Consider the following 6,685-nt stretch of genomic DNA (forward strand, 5'->3'; position numbering starts at 1 on the left):
TGAGAAAGGTAAGGCTCAGAAAGAGAAGGATGCTTACCAAGATTGCTCAAATCACCCAAGACCAGGACTTGAATCTAAACGCTAGAATCTTTGTCCTTTACTCCTGTCTGTAGGCTATGGTGCTTCCTGATTCCAGGCAGGCAAATTATTACGGATGAATTCCTTTCCCTATCTCTTTCAATCTCTCTTTTTAGAAACTTTTAATTAGTCCCCGACTCTCTGCCATTATTAGTATTTGTTATTATGTATTAAGAGTCATCCTTGTTCCTTTCTCCTCCTCTGTTCCCCTCCCCAAGCTTCCCACTCTGAGGCTTCTGGTTTTAATTGTTATATTTTTTCACCAGTGATCAGTGGAGCTTCTCTAATGATCTCAACTCATTTGGAGGGTTTATAGCTCCAGCACAGAACTCCAATAAAAGGAAAAGAGAAGCTTCGCTGGGATCCCCTGAGGCTTTGCTTCTGCCAAGAACAAAGTCTTTTGCTGCTCACTATCCCGCCCCTACCTAAGGTTCCGTCTTGGGTGGCAAGATTTGCATCTCCTGTTCTTCTCTTCACCTTCCCATCCTTGACCCCTCCTCCTCCTCACTGCCCCAGGATATCCCTCTGAGATTTCTGCACACAGTAGGCACGCACGCACGTGATTACTATTGTTGAAGGATGCAATAAGTAAGTGCATTAATGAGGGAAGAAGGGAGGATGAAAGGAAGATTTATGGCCCACTTAGCATTTGCCAGGGAACTTGCGAAGTCCTTAGTTGACTCTAGTGCTTATAGTCGCATGGAAGTAGTTTTATATATAAGGAGATAGGCACAGAGCACTATTAAAATAATCTCCATGGCCAGACATAGTGGGACTTGAAACAGCTAACATTACTGAGCATTTGCCATGAGCCAAGCACTTTACATGCATTCACTCTTTAAGCATCACCACAACCCTGTCATACACTTGCTCTTATTACCCTTATTTTGTAGCTGGGGAAATACATGGGCAAGCCAGGATTCTAACCGAGGTGGTCTAGCTCCAGAGTGTGGGTCCTTAATCTTTACTTTACAAGTAGTGCTGATATTAGGACACATCTCCCGCGGACTGAGCTTAATCATTATGCATTTAAACCTTTGAAAGGTTTTGTCCATCTATTATCTAATTTAATCACTAAAAACATTCAGTAGTGTGGGAGAAAATAATACTGTTATTTATCTTTGATTTGAGGGAGAGTCGAGGGCAAGAGGGGATTATGGCTTTTCCCCACATCTAAAACCCTGCAAGGATAGAGGCAGGGTCAGAACGCAAATCCACTAGCCGTGAAAGGTGATAGACACAAAGTGACCGTGGAGGTTAGTGACATCCCACCCCGACAGTGTCACGTGCTCCTCGTTTTATAAGGTTTAGGCTGCTTAGCTTCTCTGAGACTTGGTATTTCTTACCTGCAAGATAAAGATGCGAATGCCTGTCTCACAGGATTGGGGTGAGAATGCTATTAGGTGCTTTATCTGCTAGAACATGGCAGACATACTGTGCGTTTGATTTTCCTTCCCAGGCTCGTCAGAGATACTTGGTGTCAAGGTGAGCCACTCAGACAATCTGGGCAGGGAGGTCCTCAGCTCATGTACATGAAACTGGACCTTCTTATCTCACTATTCCACGATGCTCATCCACCATGGGGAGAAATGAGAAAAACCATCATGTGTATGAATGAATTGACTTCTCTTTGCTGACTCATGGCTGTCCTAACTCTCTTGCTCCTGGATAAAAGCCCAGATGAGGTGCACATCAACACAGTGACCACAATCATTGAGACTCCTAGAAGCTCTAGGTTGGGAAGAGCTAAGATTTAAATCCCTCATCTTAAAGAGAAGGAGAAAGGGACACGTATAGGGGAGAAGAATCACCTGTTTTCATGTGGTTTGAAATGGCAGGACTGGGACTAAAACTCAGGTCTGGCTAAAATCATACCTTTTTCTCTTATGCTGCTATAGAGATTACCTGGAGAATGGAGCTTGGCGTGGGATCTAAGTCAGGGAAACCCAAACAAGAACCTTTCAAGGTATATCTCCCCAGGGAGATTGTTCCCACTAGGAGCAGGGGCTTCTGAAGCTGTCCAGGGAGTCATACTGGCTGACAATGATGGAGCCCGTCAGTTCCTTGTCTGATTAATGAAAAACATCTAATAAACATGAGGAGAAAGGCCAAGGAGTCTAATGTTTAATTATCTGCCCAATGATTGAAAGTCTAATTTCATTTGCCTGTGCTTGTTTGTGAAGGCTCCTATATTCTCCTAGCAAGGAAAGAACTTCAGAGTGCAGGGATTTAATACAGATGAATTCATTAAGGTGCTTATTAATGTATACATCCTAGTAGCTTAATATTCCATCAGTTGTCAGCTCCTCTCAATTCTGGATGTGGAGCCAGAAAATAGGGAAAACATTCTTAAGAATTTGTCACTTCAATCCAAACTTAGCAGTGTGTCTGCTGATCATTGATTATAATCCCGAGAATTAATTAATTTTCTTTTGTTTAATTATATTTTATTTTGGAATTGGATACAATTATCTTACAGTTCATATGGATGTGTAAAAGGCCTCTGGCAGACCAGTGGGCAACAGAAGTCTTAGTGCAGAAAAATTAGTACACTGAATTTAAATAAATAAATATGTTAATGAATATTAACTATTTTTTATGCTTTTATCTAAGTATTTTTTTATTGAAGAACAGTTGGTTTACAATGTTGTGTTAATTTCGTGCGCACAGCACAGTGATTCAGTTACACACACTCACACACACACATACATATATTCCTTTTCATGTTCTTTTTCATTATAGGCTATTATAAGGTATTGAGTATAGTTCCCTGTGCTATACAGTAGGATGTTTTGTTTATCTGTTTTACATGTAGTAGTTAGTATCTGCAAATCCTGAACTTCCAGTTTATCCAAAAATGTGGAATGCTTCACAAAGTTTGCCTGTCATCCTTGTGCAGGGGTCACACTAATTTTCTCTGTATTGTTCCAGTTTAGTTTATGTGCTGCTGAAGTGAGTACTGTTTATTTTTCATGCATCTTAAAACAATCAGAGAAAAAAATTTTGAGGCCAAAGACTATATTAAAGTGTGAACACAAAGGGATAAATGAGCATTCTAGACAATTTCCTGCTTAGAGCATCTGCCAGTTACTAGGGGACCTACACCCAGAGTTTCAAGGACACTTTTGATCCAAAGGAAAGGAACAAGCCTGGAGCCTAGTACTGTGAGGTCAGACAGATCACCTACATTAAGCCAAGACCCCAGATGGCAACACTATCACTGGATGAACTAGGAGGAAAAATGCCCAGAGAGATCTCTGTGAGGTTCAAAGACACAAGACCTATATTGATATCTGAATCCTGTTCACCAGAAGTTCATGAATCAGAAGGGATGTGACAAAATTAAATTTTATCGTCATGCTTCAGGGATTTTATTTTATTTTTTATGGAGAAGTAAGTAGATTGAGTAATTGTATATTTTATTAAATTAAATATGTCTGTTATATTTCTTAGGTAATCATTAAAAGAATGGCAGAATGTATAGTTTCCAAATTAGTAAAGAAGAAATATTAGCTCATTCCAAAATAAAAGAGAAAAAGGAAATAAAAGTAAAATATAGAAAACTTGGAATAGATAGAAAGCACACAATAAAACGGTGCAAATCCAACCATATCAGTAATCATAGTCAATGCAAATAGATTACTCTCTGCATTGAAAAGATTTAACTGAATAAAAATAAATAAAATCCACCTACAGACTATTTACCAGAGAAAACCTAAAACACAAAATGTACCCACAGATTGAAAAAAAAAACACAATAGAAAAATATAACAGGAAAAAAACTTACAGCCTTAGAGCTGGCATCACTGTTCAGATTTCAGATATCCTAGAGACTAAGTTCAGATAAAGATCTTTAGAAGAGGTAAAGAGGGCCATTCTGTAGAGAAAATTAATTCAATTTACTAAGAAAATTTTAAAATCTGAAATTTGTAGTTACCTAATAATACAGTTTCTAACTATGCAAAGTGGAAAATTATGAACCTTCAAGGGAAAAATGACGAGTCCACACGATAGTGAGAAAGTGTAACACATTTCTCAGTAATGAATAGATAATATAGGTTACTCAACATCAATACCAAGGCTGATCAGTGGACTACTGCCCCGACAGTATTTTGTGGACAGTTCAAAGTAATTGATCGTTTTCTGTGTCAAAAAACAATTCTCAACAAGTTTCACAAATTATCATTAGATCACTAAATTTTTCTGACCAAAATGAAATTGTTAAATGGCAATATAAAAAGGATAAGAAACGTAAACATAAATAAATGTATATATGTAGATATGTACTCATGCACTGCACACACCTCAGAAGAAGATCGCATCTATACTTATATTCAGAAATTTAAATAAAATAACGTTCTAAGTCACCCATGGGTCAAGTAAGAAATTAGAATAGACATTGGAAAATAGTTAGACCTGCAGAACTATGGAAATCCTCTCTATCAAGGTCTGTGTTGTAGCTAAAACGATACCTAAAAGAAATTTATACTTCCAAAAATTATATATGCAAAATAGGTAAAAGGTAACTAATTAAAACTTTTAGGCAAGAACAGCAGGAAAAATCTAAAGAAATGAGGATTGAGTAACAAAGACAAAGATGTGTGTGTGTGAGAGAATGAGAGAGAGGAAAAGGCTTAGAAAACAATGTTAAGAAAGGAAAGGAGACATAACTATAGTTTCAAAAGGATTGATAGAAATAAGAGGCAGTATGTATAATAAATATTCTAATAAATGGAAATTATTTACATATATCAAATGTTCAAAATATACTTTCTTAAACCCTACACAATAAGAGGTAGAAAATAGGGAGGCACTCTGAATGATCTTGCTAAACATGAATGATACTGCAGCAACCTTTTAATCTGTTTCCACAAAAAAATCAGCTGGACCAGTGGATTTTCAGGTAAGTTGTATAAAATATCTAACAAGCCAATAATTCTAATCTTATAAAATATCTTTCAGGGAATAAAATAGAGGGTGAGATTGCTTCCTAATCTTTTTTTTTTTTTTAGAGGATTGTATAACCTTATAGCCAAACCACACAAAAAGAGTGCCTGACAGAAACATAACAGACCACTGCCACTCTTGAACATGTAAAAGTTCTAAATAAAACTAGCAAACAGCACTCAACAATGAATAAAAAACAGTGCATCGTGGCTGACATGAGATTGTTTTAGGAATGATTAATATTAGAAAATCTATACATGTATTCGATCACATTAATAGACTAAATAAGAAAAGTAAATCCCAGTGGATACAATAAAAGCTTTCAATAAAACCTGGCAATCATTCATAGTGAAAACTCTTACTGAACTGTGAATAAAGGGGAACTTCCTTACCTGGGTAAAGGAGAGCTTAAAAAAAAAATCTGTCAGAGAAACAGAATAGAGGGAAACTCACTCATATAAGGAAACATACTACATTAAAAAAAAAACCAAATAAAAAAAGCGGGCAAAATAGATGAGTAGGAAAATTATAGTCTGTCTGAGAAGCAGTTGTGCTGTGGAAAGCAGGTCTCCTCATGGGATAAGAATGAAAAGGAAAGCTCATCCTGCATCGTAAACAAAATCATTTCCAGGTAATTTAAAGACTTAAGTAAGATGACTAAATCAATAAGACTCTTCAAAAATGGATAATATGTTTATGTTTTCAGAGTACGGAGAAAGGCTTCTTAAACAAAATCAAAATCAAAAAGCAAAACGTAAATAAAATCATACATTTGTCTTCTGTTACGTTAGGGACATCTGTTCGTTGTTAGACCCCATAAAGAGATGCAAAGACAAGCCACAAACTGAGAGCAAGCATTTCTAACCACATAAATGACAAAGGTTTACCTTGCAGAATGTGTGACTATCTTTAACAAATCAATAAGAAAAAGACTCAGCGCAAATTTAGAAGGGGAAAAATGGGAGAAGACATGATCCTTCTCTTCACTACAAAGGAAATGTAGCTGGCCCATGACATTTGAAAAATAGTCACCATGTCAGGAGTAGGATGCATATAGAGTGAGCTGCTGCTTCATGGTCACAAGAGCAACAAAATCTAGAAAGTTTATTAATACCAAATATTAAGAGGTTTGCAGAACAAAAATATTTCTCATGTTCATTAGATGCTTATACATCTAATGCTATAAATTGTTACAGTCTTTTGGGAAAACAATATAGAAACAGGTATTAAAAACACATTTAACCTTTGACCTAGCATTCTTTACCTGGGGGGTATCCCCCAGAAATAAAGACTTAGGATACGGAGATCTGTGGATCCACGTTTATTGCAGCATTATTTATAGAGACAGAAAGTAATAACAAAGTGATAAACAAACGGGAAATTATGAAATAAATTATAGAACATTTACAACAAGGGATTATTTCACAGCTATGAAAAATAATGGTTTAGAACTGTGCCACCTGACAAAGACAATTCCATAAAGTATTATTGATGAGAAAGCTTAGTAGTAGAAAGTATGTATGATAAGAAAAATAATGTGTAAGACTGGAAAGTAAAATTGGCAAAAATCCCCAGTTGGTCTTGCAAACACACAGACACACAGATGCATATTAGTGTGCATATATTGGTACTTAGTACATACGCATGGACAATATATGAA

At 36.5% G+C, this 6,685-nt stretch overlaps 1 non-coding gene across 1 annotated transcript; it reads right to left on the reverse strand.

The window, feature by feature from the left end:
- Positions 1–2,931: 2,931 nt before the first annotated feature.
- Positions 2,932–3,038, reverse strand: LOC116663426. The gene has a single exon (XR_004319680.1). It is a non-coding gene; the product is annotated as a U6 spliceosomal RNA (small nuclear RNA).
- Between the last annotated feature and the right edge of the window lie 3,647 nt (positions 3,039–6,685).

This window comes from Camelus ferus, chromosome 4 (genome assembly GCF_009834535.1).
Source record: "Camelus ferus isolate YT-003-E chromosome 4, BCGSAC_Cfer_1.0, whole genome shotgun sequence".
Lineage (NCBI taxonomy): Eukaryota > Metazoa > Chordata > Mammalia > Artiodactyla > Camelidae > Camelus > Camelus ferus.